Source organism: Pongo abelii, chromosome 4, assembly GCF_028885655.2.
Source record: "Pongo abelii isolate AG06213 chromosome 4, NHGRI_mPonAbe1-v2.0_pri, whole genome shotgun sequence".
Classification (NCBI taxonomy): domain Eukaryota; kingdom Metazoa; phylum Chordata; class Mammalia; order Primates; family Hominidae; genus Pongo; species Pongo abelii.
Window position 1 is genome coordinate 164543863 of NC_071989.2, and position 17102 is coordinate 164560964.

General features: G+C 36.6%; 1 protein-coding gene across 10 annotated transcripts in view; it reads left to right on the forward strand.

Moving 5' to 3' along the window:
* SGCD (sarcoglycan delta) overlaps positions 1-17102 on the forward strand; it is a 1054463-nt gene that overhangs the window by 141934 nt on the left and 895427 nt on the right. For 2 of the 10 annotated variants that reach the window (XM_063724342.1, XM_063724353.1), the window contains exon 2: positions 322-402. The exons of the other annotated variants lie outside the window; for them this stretch is intronic. The gene's annotated coding sequence lies outside the window, so the exon portion shown is untranslated. The remainder of the gene's footprint in view (positions 1-321; positions 403-17102) is intronic. 10 annotated transcript variants of the gene reach the window in all.

A 17102-nucleotide genomic window follows, 5' to 3' on the forward strand; every position in this document is an offset into this window, starting at 1 on the left:
AACAAAAAAGAAACTGTCTTGCATGATGAGTGAAAAGATTAAGTAACATAGTGGCTATAAACTACATAACACAAAGCTGAGCACGAAATATGAACTCAGGCAGTGTGATATGCTGGTGAGAGCACAGACTCTGGAGCCAGAGGGCCTGGATTTGAACCCCTAATTGCTGCAGTGTGATCTTGGACAAGTCACTAATTTTTCCGTGTCTCAATTTCCTCATCTGTAAAATATGAGTAATAATGAAGATTAAACGAGTTAATACTTGTAAAATGCTTAGAACATGCCTGGTACATATTAAGTACTATGTGTGTTTGTTCATAGGTGATATCTACTGAAGCTGGGAGGGTCACAGTATCGGTGAGTGGTCCCCCAGTTTCTTCTTGAGCATTGATGAATTAGCAGGTAACTCTCCAAATTTTACTTACATTATTTACTGCTGCCTTATCTTTTATCACATGCTTTTAAGGGATCTGCTAGTTAATAAACATGGCTTGCGTTTCCTTTTATTTCTTTTTTTTTCTTTGTTTGCCAGAATGAGCCTCAAAGTGTCTAGTGATTCACAGAAAAATAGAAGAATCAAAGATTTTAATATTCTGATGATTATATTCTCTGCCTCATTCTTAAAATGAACTATTTTTTCCTGAATACCAACTCTTTAGACTCCTCTTCTACCTGCCCCCACAATTCTCAATACTTAGAAACCTGCTCCCATGTCAAAAACCAAAACCAAAAGTGATTTTTGTGTAGACATGTGAAAACATCCTGTTGAAATGCTCTCAGGTTAACGTCTCTTTGCGGGTGACCCTTGCTCCATCTCTGTGGGTTTGACTTACGGGTCACAACACGCGATCGTTATTTCAGCTTATCGCTATCAACAGAATGAATAGAGTCCATTTTCACAATTGTTACTTTCAAAGCAAATTACTCAAGATGAGAATCTTTGCAGGGTCGGAAAGTACATAAATATTCTTAGCAGGGAATAAAGGTGAGGGTGATGAGTCTATCATATGGTTGATTTCGTTTTTTTTGCAACTTTTCTGTAGAGAGACTTGGATTGCAAGGGGAAGGTTTGGAGTCAGAGAGAGGACCCAACAGAGGCATTTGTTGTGAAAATCTCACGATATAGTATTAGAGGCTGTTCATGCTAATCGAGGTGATATAACCCCCTTGATATTTGGGGCCTCAGTTTACAGAATAATAACATTTTTGGATCAAAAGGATTTTAATGTAATGGGTCGTCCCATGTTGAAGAGATGGTACCTTGTTAAAGACCACTACCAAAACTGCAGGTTTCCACAGGTACTCCCAGAATGTGGCCCAATAAATTGAGGGTCTACAAATCTTCAAGATTTGCGACCTCTCTGCTGAAGTCCTTATTTAATTCAGAGAAACTTTATTAGAGATTTGTGACATACCACACCTTATGCCAGGCAGTAAGATGAATGGAAAGATGGTAAGAAAAGCCTGGGTAGGAATTTCTGTCTGCCTAGGGAGCCAGGTAAGTGAACACTAGTCATTGTTCACCTGACTGTAGGCCAGTGCTAGGGAGCAAAATGTCCTGGGACTGCAACAGGGAAGGTAAAAAGAGGAGGAATTGCTACTTTTTGAGCATCGGTGGTGCAGCAGGCACTGTGTTATGGAGGGGAGACTGAAAGGAGGATAGAAATCTGAGGGAATTGAGCATTGGGTAGGTAAATAAGTTATGACGGAAAATTCCCATCTGGAAGTAAACACCTTTAAGGAATGGCTGGTGACATGAGGGTTGCCAGTGAAGGCTGGAGGTGAAGCTGACGAGAGTTGGGTCATTATTCTGCCAACAGGTGGCAAACATCCAAGGCTTAAACACAGAAGAAATACATCATTAGATTTGTGACATAAAAGGATAACTCAGAGAAGCATGGAGGATGAGTTGGAGAGGAGAATCTCAAGAGGTAGAAAGTCCAGTTAGAATGAGACTGTTTGCCAAGGCAAGAAATAATGTGAGCCAGGCAGTTGTGTTCAAGAAGCAGCAAACATTTGATTGAAGCAACAGGACTTGATAATGGATTCATGACAGCCACTGAGAAATGTGGAGGGCTGTCTGCCTTTCCCAGCACCAACAGCTTTGTGCACCTGATGGTGCAGTTTCTTAAGAGAGAAGAAGAGGAAATTAATGAGTTACCCTTTCCTGGGTGAGTAATGCCTGCAACAGCTTTAGTTTCCATCCATATAAGGAGAATAGGAATATCTACAGTCAGAGAGGTTGTGAAGATTAAATAAAATAATATGTGAAGTCAATGTGAAACAATGCTCAGGACACAATGCCTTGCAATTCAAGTGTTGTCTTCTTTTCAACACACACACACACACACACACACACACACACACACACACTCATGGAAAACTCTATAGCCTATTGAAATCTTTGAAATCCTGCCCCGACATTAAATAATATTTTAATGCTAGAAACTTACTTTTAAAAGTCCAATAACATTGCTGTTAAAATAAAGAGATAGCCAACAGCCAAGTGACTTTGAATAGAATTCTTTCCCAGAATTGTAGATGAAAGTTAAGGGATGCTATGCTTTTGTAAGGAAATGGTAATGTACACTGTGTACATTTCTTTTGCTATCTATTGAGTAGCTTGGCTATCCTCCTGTTTGCCCTAAATTTTTTATTAAGTACTTCACTGAGTACCATAGAATGTCAGATGCTGTACCAAGGGAATTAACTGACATAACTGTGAAATACTTTTTCTGGTCTGTTAGTAGACTGCCATTAAAATTGAAAACATGAATGGTCTGGTGTGAGCAAGATTTAGGTGTATAACATAGTCTGGGAAAATGTTGGGATCCAGCATTTGTTGTTAGTTGAAATGTTTTTATAATCAGAAAACAAATCTGTAGCAAAACTTTGTGTGTTAAAAAAATGTTGTGTAAAGGGCTAGGGCATCTTTCTCAAAACAAGCTGGATATCCTCTTCACAGAAGCTAGTCTGGGCAGATCTCCAAGAACTTGCAGTTTCATCAGAGCCTTGTCATTACCCTGGACAAAGGCACAACGTAGTTATTGCCCCTTCAGGTATCTGATCAAGGCTACAGTGCCCCAAGGGCATCTTCTGTAGTTTCAAGCATTCTAGGGTTGTCCCTCCCTCCCCAGTAGAATCCTGAGCCTCATTTGGTAGGTGTCCAAGCCAGTTACCACCATTCCAAAATGCCTTTAGTTAGCCAATATTTCCATTAGCAACCTGCTTCTCCACTCAGAAATGTTAATGCCGACCCCCTCTTCCCCTGGGGACTCGTCTCTCAGCACCCTGTATAGCCTGGATAATCAGGATTTCATGGAAATGGAAATTGGAGTGGTGTAATAGTAAAAAATTATTTAAGAGTCATAACACCTGAATTCTAATGAGACTCATTAGCTCGGTGACCTTGGTCAAGGTAAGCCCCTCTAAGTCTCAGTTTTATTACCTCTACAATGTAGATAATGATGCCCACTGTTCAAGGTTTTGGGGAGATTTAAATGAGACAATGTATGTAGGAGCTACTAGAACAATGTCCAGCACAAAGTAGTTGTTCAACAAATGATTCATTAAAAATTCTAAGAAATGGCCAGGCGCGGTGGCTCACACCTGTAATCCCAGCACTTTGGAAGGCCGAGGCGGGTGGATCACAAGGTCAGGAGTTTGAGACTAGCCTGACCAACATGGTGAAACTAAAAATACAAAATACAAAAATTAGCCAGGCATGGTGGCGTGCACCTGGCTGGCTACTTGGGAGGCTGAGGCAGAAGAATCACTTGATCCCTGGAGGTGGAGGTTGCAGTGAGCCAAGATTGCGCCACTGCATTCCAGCCTGGCGACAGAGTGAGACTCCATCTAAGAAAAATAAAAATCAAATTCTTACCTAGAATTTGCCTGTTAGAGGATCAAGGTAAATATCCTTTCTGAGCCTTCTGTATTATGAATGTCGGCTTTCTCTGGAAAGCAGCTTGAATTTGGAGTTTACAGGTCAGTTGAGTTGGAGACTTCTGTATTCATTTACAGTTGTCCTTTGGGCTAAAAGAATTTCAGCTTTGCAAGATATGCGAGTGAGGCAAAATGCCTTATCATGGCAACAAATTCGGTGGTGGAAATATCTTGCTGATCTTTGGCAGTTTATCCATCAGTAAGTGTTCTTAAAAATAACAGGCAAAACACTTACAGCAACTGCCATTTTTGAAAGCTCTTTATGCTCCAGGCACTGGGCTAAATTCTTTATGTACAGCTTCTTACTTTTTCCTCCCTACAACACTGAGATGGTTGTCTTTACACTAGTTTTACAGATAAGAAACCTGAGGCTCAGGGAGGCTGAGAAAATATATACTGAACCACCACCTTGTATACCCAGAGCTGTTACTGATTCAGGCTCAGTGAAGAGGCACTGCTGTTTCCTTGCTGAAATAAAGCTCCATTCAGAGACACACAGAGAGAGAGGATCAGGGTAGCTTGGTTGAATGGAGCAAGATGCTGTAAATGCTTGTGGAGGAAGCTAAATAGAAGAGCGATCTGGATGGTGGTTACTCCCAATGGCTCTCTGGAGGTTGTGAATTGCTCTGCCCAGGTGCACCTGCTTGATGGAGTGAGGGGAGTGGAATCCTCTCTCACTCTGCTCTCTAGGCTGGGCACCTACGGGGCCACATATGCTTTGGGGAAGGGCACTATTTTCTAATTTGCATAAAGACACCCAATGGGCAAGCAGCAGCCTGGGAAAAGCTGATTTCACAATTGTGCCACCAGCGCTCTATCAGCACAAAGAGCACATGATCACAAGGAACAGGAGAGAAAAGGATGGTGAGAAAACACAGACTGATCCCTTAGCAAGCAGAATTCAAAGGAAGGCCACCATAAAACAAAATAGTTAGGAAAGAAGAATCAAAGGCAATTCGGTGTCTTCAAGGGCCAAAACCCAACAAGCGAATACTGATCTACCATTTGAAAGGTCCATGAGAAAAATAGGGAAAAAGTGCCCCTTACAGTAGAAGCATGCTTAGATATCCAGGAAGTCACCACCAGTGTAAGAGAAGCTGTAAATATTAATGAAGCTACAAGGCAAGCATTTTAAAAGGAGCTTTTTTTTTTTTTTTTCTCTGAGTATGTTTTTTAGAGGTGGAAAAATCTTTAAACTTTAAAAGGGATGTATTTTCTCTACCGTATACTGGAGTTTTATAAAGCACTGCCTCCTGCCAGATGCTCTGAAATGGGCTTTGGGCTTTATTTTATTTCAGAGAGGGGCAATTGAGAATCTATAAAGGCAGATCAGGCCTAAGGTGTTATGAATTTATAATAGCAGAAGAAAGAAAGAAAGAGACAGACAATAGAAGAAGATGAGTTAAGACTACCTTATTTTGTGACATGATGAAATTATTAGGAAAAAAAAAAACAGAGGAGCAGTGAGCTGATTGAGCTGTGGTTTGGGGAATCTCAATGAATGTAAAGTATGAGCTTGTAAATGAAGAGATACTTAAAATAAAATTGTGAATTTATGTTTGGCTTCTAATGCTTGTTAAAAAATCTGCACAGGAGTGATTTTCTGCTTTTCAAAATCAATTCTTAAGAAAACATTCTAGATAGTTAACTAAACAAATTTTTATTTCTATCCAGAATATATATGTATATCTACACATGTACATAATCATATATTTGCACATGTATGTATGTGTATATATGTGTATATGTATGTGTGTGCATATATGTGTATGTATGTGTGTGTGTGCATATATGCATGTGTATGTGTATATATGTGTATATGTGTGTATATATGCATATGTATGTGTGTATATATGTGTATATGTGCATGTGTGTGTGTGTATGTGTATTTTGACCCTTGCACTAGTTTCTACATTATATACTTTAACCATACGATTGTCCAGAAATTAACTTCCATTATAAATGCATGATTTCCTTATATTTATTGACTAAACATAATGTCTAAATTTTTCAGTAGATTTATCATCTGTTAAATGACAATAATCACATAATAATAGAAGCCTGCTTTCTCTTTGGGGTTGCTGTGAGAGCAAATGTCTACATAAAATTTTAGAGCTCAAAGAGACCTTTGGGATCATTCGCTCCAAAGTCTGTTATAAGCGTGACACAAATGTGAGATACTCTGATTTATCTTTATCCCTATGACATGGCCATGATTTACATATCATGAAACCAAAATAGTAAGTGGTAAGTGGTTTTCTGCCATGGCTCACCAAGCCATGCGGAAATCTGCACTTGATTCTGAGCTCTGCTTTTTGAACATTTCCTGGTAGTGGTTCTTTTGCAAAACTTACCACAGGAAGATGATGGAAAACAGGCAAACCTACTTAATGATGTAGGTCCTGGTAAGGGAAATAAACGAAACCCTTTCTGCTAAGAATGTTGAATTACTTTTTAAAAATATAATGTTTATTGCGATATAATTCATATACAATACAATTCATTCATTTTAAAAGTGTACATGGATGGAACTGGAGGGCAGTAGCTTAAGTGAAACAACTCAAGTAGAAAGTCAAATACTGCATGTTCCCACAATTGTAAGTAAAAGCTAAATAATGCGTACCCTTGAACACAGAGTGTGGAAAAATAGTCATTGGTGACTTTGAAGGGCAGGAGAGAGGTGAGGGATGATAAATTTCTTAATGGGCACAATGTATCCTATTTAGATAATGGTTACACTAAAAGCCAAGACTTTGCCACTATGTAATATGTCCATGTAACTTGTACCCCTTAAATTTATACAAATAAAGCTATTTTTCATAATAGAAATTATACTATTTAATGGCTTTTAGCATATTGACAGTCATACCATCATCACCACAATCAATTTGAGAACATTTTCATTACTCCTAAAAGAAAAATCATATTCATTGGCAATCACTCCCCATTTTCCTCCTCCTTCCAGCCCCTGGCAATCACTTCTACTGTATGTCTCTACAAATATGCCTGTTGTAAAATTTCATATAAGTTGGATAATACGTTATGCTGTCTTTTAGAACTGGCTTCTTTCATTTAGCATAATGTTGTCATGGTTCATATGTTTTAACAGGTATCAGTACTTCATTCTTTTTCATGACTGAATAATATTCCATTATATAAATATACTGCATTTATTTATCCATTCATCAGCTGATTGACATTTGGGTTGTTTTTATTTGGGGCTTTTATGAGTAATGCTGCCATGAATATTTGTGTACAAGTTTTTGTGTGGACATACATTTTCACTTGAGTGTCTGTGTAGGAGTGCAATTGTTGGGTCATATGGACACCTTATTTGACATTTTAAGGGTTTGTCAGGCTGTTTGCCAAAGTACCTGCACCACTTTGCATTCCCACAAGCAGTGTATTTGGGTCCCTTTTTCTTTTCTTTTCTTTTCTTTTTTTTTTTTTTTTTTTGAGACAGATCTTGCTCAGTTACCCAGGCTGGAGTTCAGTGGCACAATCTCAGCTCACTGCAACCTCTGCCTCCTGGGTTCAAATGATTCTCCTACCTCAGCCTCCTGAGTAGCCAGGACTACAGGTGTGTGCCACCATGCCTGGCTAGTTTTTGTATTTTTAGTAGAGATGGGGTTTCACCATGTTACCCAGGCTGGTCTCAAACTCCTGACCTCAGGTGATCCGCCCACCCCAGCCACCCAAAATGCTGGGATTACAGGCGTGAGCCACTGCGCCTGGCTGAGGGTCCCATTTTCTACATCAAAAAGAATCTATCTATCTTTGATTATAGCCATCGTTAGAGGATGTGAGGTGGTATCCCACTGTGGTCTCCTTTGCACTTCCCTGGTGGGTAATGTTGTTGAGCATATTTCCCTGTAGTTATTAGCTTGTAAGTTACTTTTAAACTTTTATGGTTTGGTGAAAGAATACCAACATTTTCCAGAAAAGACTTTGAAGTTTAAGACTTTTTGAGAAAAGGGCAAGAAAAGTTCGGAATCAGGGGAGTAAGATTCTACTAGAGATAGAGAGGAGGTTATGAATGCAATAGGAAGTCAAGAAGGTTAGAACAGAGCTATGTTCTCTTTAGAAATATGGGAAGTGTGTGCAAGAATTCATTTAGCTGCAAATAAAAGAAAACCTGGCAAACCTATATAAGCAATTGAGATTTATTTTTCTCATGTTAGAAACATCATCTACGGTGGTAGGCAGTGTCTGGCATTGGTTTGCTTGTTAGGGCCAGTGACTCTTCAATTTTTTAAATGTTATTCTCTGAATAAAACTTTGTAAAAATGTTTTTTAACTTTTTCCTGTGAGTACCTGCCTGCTATACTCCCAGATATCATGTTTAATTTCAAAGTGAAAGAAAGGAGCAGAGTGAAGGGCTGTTGTAGTATGATTTATTCCATTTTTATTGGGAAAGCAAACATCACGTTAGCCACAACTGTTTCACATGGCCGCAGGGATACTATAGAAAAGAAAGATTATGTGTGGGTTTAATGTTTACACTTGGTACTAAGATGTGAATTGGAAATATTAGCCATTTGAGGTCTTTTTTAGGATAATAGTTCTTTTAAAGGCTTTAATGAGGAGTAGTTCACATACAACAAAATGTATATAAAGTACATAATTTTATGTGTGTGTATGTATGTGTGTGTGTGTGTATAGTACAGTTTATGTGTGTATGTGTATATGTATGTACATACACATATATACAAAACACATAATTCTATGTGTATATATACCCATATATATACACACACATACACATGTGTGTATATATACACACACACACATACACATGTGTGTATATATACACACACACATACACGTGTGTGTATACACACACACATACACATGTGTGTGTATATACACACACACATACACGTGTGTGTGTATATATACACACACATACACATGTGTGTATGTATATACACACACACATTCATGAAGCCATCACCATGGTCCAAATAATAAACATATCCATCATTCCCAAAAGTTTCTCATGCCCATGTATAATTTCTTTATCCTTCTCACCCCCTACCACCCCAGTACTGTGATAACCACTTATTAGTTCTTGCAGATTCCATAGAGTTTTCTGAACAGGTGATTAAGTCATCTGCATATGAAAATGGTGTTGTTTCTGCTTTTCCTTAATGTGCATGCTTTTAATTATTACTATTATTATTGCTTGCCTTTTTGGACTTGCTAGAACCTTCATGACAATGTTGAATAGAAATCATAAGAATGAACATGTTTGCTTTGTTTTGATCTTTGGGAGACAACATTCAATTTTTTACCAAAAATATAATTCTATCCATATGTTTTTGTACATACCTTTTATCATGTTGGTAAAGTTTCCTTCTATTTTTAGTTACCTAGAGTATTTTTAGAAATGAAGCATCAAGCTCTATTTTTCCACTTCTGTTGACATGATCACACTTTTAAAAACAAATTAGTTAATAATAACACATTTGTAAATTATATCAATTGATTTTTTTATATTAAACCAAATCTGTGTTCCTGGGATAAGTAACATTTGATCTTGATGTACTATCCAAACATATATGTTTAATTAGTTAGGTCTGTAGTTTTATTTTCTTGTAATATTTTTGCTAGGTTCTGGTATTGGAGTGATGCTGGCCTTATACAATGAGTTGGGAACTGTTGATGGACTCCTCTTCAGTTTTCTGGAATCATTTATTAGACCTGGCATTTTTTTCTTCCTTAAATGTTTGGTAGATTTTGCCAGTGCAAACATCTTGGCTTGGAGTTTTCTTTGTGGGAAAGCTTTTAACTACAAATTTAATTTCTTTGATAGATATTTAGCTATTTATGTTATCTATTTCTTTTTAAATGAGCCTTGGTAATTTGTATCTTTCGGGGAAATTGTCCATTTTCTCTATGTTGCCAATTTTATTGTCATAATGTTTATAACATTACCTTATAATTTTAGTATCTGTAGAATCTGTTGTGATGTCAGTTCTTCCATTCATGGTATTGGTCATTTGTAACTTCTTTTTTCCCTGATCAAACTTGGTAGAGATTTTTTAAATTGTATTTATTTTCTTAACAAACTGTGTTTTGGTTTTATTGTTTTTCTTCAGGTTTTTATTTGCTTTACTGCTTTCCTACCTTTGAAATTTTATTTTCTTATTATTGCCTTTCTGCTGCTTACTCTGAGTTTTACTTGCTCTTCTTTTTCTATCTTACACACAAGTTTCTGTAAATATCTTTGTTTTATTCCTTTTCCTGAGCAATTCTTCTACTACTGTTTGGATAATCTAAGGACAGTTTTTACTGTATTCCTCCATCCTTATTGACCCAGGCTGTAGCACAATGGCTCATGCGTGGAGTATGACATGCTTCTTTATCACTGATACCTTGCATCTGTTCAAGAATTCCTTGTTTGATCTCCGTCTTTCCATAGCACTTCATGTCCAAGATCTTCTTGGTTACTTTTGAGATAATCTCTACACTAGCCGTGCTCTATTAATCCTAACTTTCTACTGCTTCTTGATATAAAAGCTTTATTTTGTTTCCTTCAAGCGCAAATCATCTCTCCATTTCCCAATCTCTACCTTAGATATAGTTTGCATATTGTTAAACGTCTTTTCGACTACAAGAACACCTGTAAAAAGTTAACGTTTAAGGGCAGAATTCATTTGCTGTTCAGTTTTCTATCTCCCCATAGCCACAACTGGTGCCTTGTATATTATTTCATTATGCACAGAATAGGAAACCAATAACATTTTTGTTGAATTTGATTGAAGTTCATCTCCAATGTTTGGATCATCTACGACATTTGTCGTTCAGAAGTCATTACCAAAACAACACACACATAATTTTTATATTTCAGTAAGAATATCCTTCTTTTAAAGTATACCTTTTTAAAAAAAAGTTAAAAAACTAACATGCAGCCACTTGAATGGAACTATCTTAAGTGGAATAACTCAGGAACAGAAAACCTAAATACTGCATTGTCTTAAGTGAAATAACTCATTATCTTAAGTGAAGTAACTCAGAAACAGAAAGTCCAAATACTGCATGTTCTCACTTATAAATGTCAGATAAATAATGTGTACACATGGACACAGAAAGTGGAATAATATGTAGACTTGGAAGGGTGCCAGGGTGGTGTGGGAGGGATGAGAAATTATAATACTTAATGGATACAATGCACACTATTCAGGTGATGGCTGCACTCAAAGCCTAGACTTCCCAACTTCACAGTGTATCCACGTAACCAAACTGCCCTTGTGCTTCCTAAATCTATTACTTTTTAAAAAGGAAAAGTCATTACCAAAAGAACACATACATAATTTTTATATTTCAGTAAGAGGATATCTCTCAAAAAGTTAAAAAAGCATACCACTTTGCAGTTATAATTTTATGACTCACCAGGGGGAAAAGTACTTCTAAAAGGAAGGCAGAAAACAACTTATCCAAAATTTTAAATTATTTAGTCTTCAGTTTTAAATACCATCTCAGAAGATTTAATATGACATCTAATTTTAATCTTTAAAATCTTCCTTCTTTTCAGCCAGGATCAATTTTTATATAGCCCTGACACACTACAGGGAAACAGTTCACAATCCCATAGACTTCTTTGAACATTTACACCATTGTGCATATGGACAGGGGGCTTCTTAGAATTCAGCAGCAATTTTTATGACCATACATGTTTTATACAATGTTGCACTTTTTCCCCCTTCTTTTTCTGTGTAAATTTTTCAAAAGAAGGGGATAGGAGAATTCCTCATCCTATTAAAAAAATGAACATCACCTTCTGGCCTGAGAACAAGTTTTCAGGTGATACGAAAGAAAGGAAAGAGCTTTTTTTTAACTTACCATGGTATGAGTACAGACGTATATTAAAAATAACAGCAGCAACAACAGAAACAAATGGATTTCTAGAAACTGAAGAAAAAAATAGGAGAAATATCTTAGTAATTTTGACTTTGTCAAAGACTTTATAATATGACAAAAAGAACACAAAAGTATAAAAGAAAAAGTCATTTTTGCTCTTCTAAAAGCCTCGGTTAAAAAAATGAAGTCAGTGCACAGAAGAGGAGAAAACATTTGCAAAGCATATATAAACAAATGACTTGTATCCAGGCTATATTAAAAAAGAAAACAATTTTTGTAACTCAAAAGGAGAAGCAACCCAACGAAAATGGGGCAAAGATGTTTACAGACATTTCACCTAGGAACATGCACATGAATGGAAAATGAGAAAAGATGCTCAACGTCATTAGTCACTGGGGGAGATGCACGTTTAAACCACAAGGAGATACCAACACATACCCCTAGAAAGGCCAAAGTTAAATAAAGAAACTGAAAATACCAGGTATTGGTGAGTGTGTGGAGCAAATGGAAGTCTCACCCACTACTAGTGACAATACAAAATGCTACTGCTGCTTTGGAAAACAGTTTAACAGTTTTCAAAGAAGTTAAACTTAAAATCACTTATTATCCAACCATTGTCCTCCTAGGTATTTAGCCAAAAGTAAAGAAAGTGTATGTCCACATAAAAGAACTGTAGATGAATATTCACTGCAGCTTTCTTTGTAATAGCCAAAACTGGGAAAAAAAAATGGCCAGCAACAGATGAATGGATAAACAAATTGTGATATAGTCACACAATGGAAAACTACTGGGCACTAAAGCAAAATATTGATGCAGGCAGTAGCATGGAGGAATTTCAAAATGATGCTGAGTGAAAGAAACCAGACAAAAAATAAATACGTATTGTATAAGTCCATTTATATAGAATCTCAGAAAATGCAGGCTAACTCATAGTAACATGTCATGTCAGTGGTTGCCTAGGTTGGAAGGAGGTGATTAGAGAGGGATAGGAAAGACAGATTATGGGGGAATACAAGTAAACTCTTAGGTCTGATGGATATGTTCATCATCCTCCTTGTAGAATTAATTAAGTAATTCCATAGGTAGAATTAATTCCATAGGTCAAAACTTCTAAAACTATACCTGTTAAATATATGCAGTTTCACATATGTCAGTTATATCTCAACAAATATTTTAATAATAGCATAAATGAAGATGACAGACATGAGTACTTTGCAGAGCATTTTATTTGGGGAACTTACGTCAAACTCAGCAACCTGGCACATCTGCTGTTAAGGACTCCTGTAAAACTTGTGATGTTTCTCTAGGTCTTCATCGGCCTTGCACGAAGCTGTGACAATTTAAAGGCATTTCAATTTATTATTTTTAAATAGAATTCACATTTTCAAGATGGCTCCACTTTTTTTTTTTTTTTGAGTTGTTATGGTATTTTTACCCCCTCTTTGTAGCCTTAATAGCAACCGCCTGGGTCAGAGGCAAAAGCATCTGGCATTCCTGTGACAGTTCTGCCATAGTCTTTTGAGGAGCGAGTGAAATCTCCTGATATCCACTGCTGTGAGCAATACTTCTGTTGTACACGTATAATGGTGACACCTTTTGGAGGACCTGCTAGAGTCGTAGAATTGTAGCTTTGTAACAGTGCATATCATTGTAATATTTCGAGGACTGATGAGCGAATAAAAATTGAAGACACACCTAACACCCTGTGCAAATTGGGTCTGTTCATCTCCACTGCACCCTTAGCCTTCAGCTTAATTTTCAAAGTTGTTTTGAAGCTTATGTAGATAAGAGCCTTCTTTATCTCCACCTATATTTGAAATAACATCAATACAAGAATATCTGTATATCTTTCCATTTTGGAACAGTAAGACACTTTTTAAAAATAAAAAATAATGTAAAACACATTGCAAAGCACCACATGAATGGAAGTGGTTGTGTTATATTTATAAGCAATTTACCTTCCTTCTAAAGTGCCTCAAATCAACACTTTGTGGGAAGGAGAATGTTGGAATTTAATTTGAAAAATAATGCACTTCGTAGGCCAAACCTTTTGACCTTAGAAGCAAATACTTTATTTGTAAGGGTTATAGTGCCTTCATCTAAAGCTTAGCTGCCTTCCTTCCTTGATATTCTCTATTTGTGATCATCTAAGTCCATGCCCAAATGCCCCTCTCTATCATAGTGTTTGTCTATGTAGGTTTACTTAGGGCATTAAAATGGCATTTCGTCACTTGATTGTTAGCCAAGTGACAAATAAGAAACTATGAAAAATATTTTAAAGCATTCTAGGTACAAGGATATTCTGCCTTTATTTGATGACCTTCACTGTGCTTCAATGAGAAGATGTATTTTTACATGACAATCATGTGAAAATATTAGGTTTAAAATATACTAATTAGAAAGACTGATAAGAACATGGCACAGTAGAAACCAACTGATAAATACTCATTTTTATGCCCACTATATACTCAGCATTTTGGAATACATTCCCTATCTTCAAGGAGCTTATGGTTGTACTGACATGCTGAGAAACCTTTTAAACATCAGCTATCTTTTATATGTGAAAGATCTACTGAAGTCTTATGGGCCTTAAAAAAATTAAAGCCCAGAGGATTTCTAAAAATGCAAATGCTACAAGAAGAGGGTGGTAGCTGTTTGTGCCAGGATTAAATTCAGTCCAACTGTGTCTTTAATTAGAAATGTTTCCAAATCATACCGAAATGGCCACATCCGTAAGCCCAGGTTTTAAGATGACAGTTTAGACTGAATTCCCAGGCATATTCGTCTGATAGGGTTTGCCAAGTTACTCACGGCCAAGTTAAATCAGTTGAAGAATACATGTCTAGCAATAGGATTTGGATGTTAGTTTGAAGTTTAAGATAAAGTTCTTCCTTCTTGCAAATATAGACAATGCGAGCAGTTTATATCTGGAGTAATAGGGCCTTTCTCCCTGTGTCTCATTTTCCTCACATATTGAATGAGGTTCCTAACAGTATCTGTACTTGGTAAGTTAAAGAGGTTATGACAGTGCCCATTTCAGAGTAAGTATTCAACAGTTGGTAGCTGTTCTCATTTTAAAACATTTTTCCACAAACAGTCAAGCTTAAATGGTGAAGTTTCTTCACTACATTTTGTCCCAATGTACTTAAGTAAAAATTCTTACTGTAAATTAATGCTTCTTAAAATGTGTTTTGCGGGACATTTATTCTGCTTGATTGAAGTTTTATGTGGAAAAAAAAAGAGTTCTTTGTCTAAATATATTTGGGAAACAAACCCTGATAAGTACAATAAAGTTAAATCTTATTGCTGTAAGACTTTTCAGAGCCTTGAATATGAAAATATGCATTATGACTATAGGAAAGGGTCAGTATGCAGAAATTATGTGTTAAGGTCAAACTCTGTCTCATACCATTTGTCTTTCCTGAAAACTTAATAAAGTCAGCACCACTTTTTGTTTAGCAGTTAAAGTAAAATTGCTGAAAGAACTGTATCTCCTATGACCCAATTTTCCCCCAGTCGTATAACACAGAGGGAGGGAGCCATTAGTGTGGGCTTATGGCAGAACTGGAATTTTAAATTTGAGGGTGGAAGTATATAACAGGATGCTTTTGACTGCAAATTACAGAAAAACAACAACAACAAAAAAGTGATATAACCTGCAGGAATATCTGTTATCTCATCCTATAATAAGTTTAGAATTAGGTTCCAAAGTTACTTAATCCAACAGTTCAGTGGCTTGAATTATAGACTTAGCTCTTAGGCTTAACTCTCTTTCCGTTTTTCCTCTCTACCCTTCTTAGCATGTTGGCTTGTCCTCTTACATGAGCTACCAAAGTTGAAAACAGTTCAAAGCAGCAGCCCAGACAGCGGTGACCAGTTAGAAAATGGGGGCATCCAGTTTTTTTTTTTCCTTTATTTAGAATGGAAGACATTTCTAGAAGTCCCCAAACAGACTGTACTTTATATCTTATTGGCAAAAATTGGGTCACGAGTCTAAGCCTAAAGCAGTTAATTTGCCTAGGATAATAAAACTACCTTGATAAGAATACTCAAGACTTTTTGGAATAACCCAGCCTCCCTGAAGGATGTGGTAACCCAAAGGAGGCTGGACAAATTGGGATTCTCTTAGCAAGGAAGAAAGGGAGAAATGACTGTTAGATTGCCAACCAATGGTGTCTGTCACACGGTTGCCCAGAACTCAGATTTTGTTAACCCATATAACATCGTTGGTACTATTTTCATATCCAATAGAATAAACTATTCATGTGAGTATATATAAAATTGGACTGTCACATTTGGGGAGGCAAGAAACAAATTCAATATGGAGCTTTATTTCATTATTTAAACCAAACTTGTTAATCTTTGCTACTTCTAGCTAGTTTCACTTGGCTTTGTTTGTTAGCGTCCGCTAACAAATAAAACTGAGTCTGAATTTTTATGAGTAAGGTTAACATTGTGAAGATTTACATTTCATACCACAGAGCGAAATTCAGTCAGTACTCAAGAGGAAATAGCTGTGATCAGGCACCACATCTGCACACTTAAAAAGTATTTGGACTGGAGGCTAGACAGACTGAATTTAGTAATTGCCCCCTTGCCATGCCATAGAAAGATTACCTGGCTTTTAGCCAAAACCTATGAACTTTTCATTCTAAGCATCAAATGTCCTATTCCTTGTAAATTTCAAAGTTAAAACTCATGAATGTGACCTGTATTTAATTACATATATAAAACAGCAAAATATATTTATAAAACTGTTATGCATTTTGTATGCTAGAGTGATTTCACTTTTCGTGCAGCCAGATCTTCATGCTTCCCATCTGTGTCACTGCTTCGTGAATGAGGCATTGCTGGTCCTACCACCCTCAGAGCCAAAATGATGCTGACTGAAAACGTTCTTGACAACTTCCCTGGATAGCGTTGTCTCCTCCAAATTTACCCCTCAAAGAGAGGTGGTTGGAATGATTGAGTAACTACACAATTTCCTTTGGATGCAAGTATTCCTTCTTGTAACAAGTAATTTTTCAGGCTTCTGAAAGGCCTAATTGTATAAGATATAGTTTGAAGGAAGATAACTTGAAAATAAAATATATGGAGAAAAGGTATTGTTTTTCTTCTCAGACTACTACATGATATCTTATTATGTTTAAGTGATAATGAAAGTAATTAACATAATTATAACATCATAAAGGTTTTCAAAACTTTCCAAAGATTTTCATATTAAAAACGTTATTCTCACCACACCTCTCTAAGGCGGTTTTAACCACTTGATAGATTAGAAAATCGAGGCATGA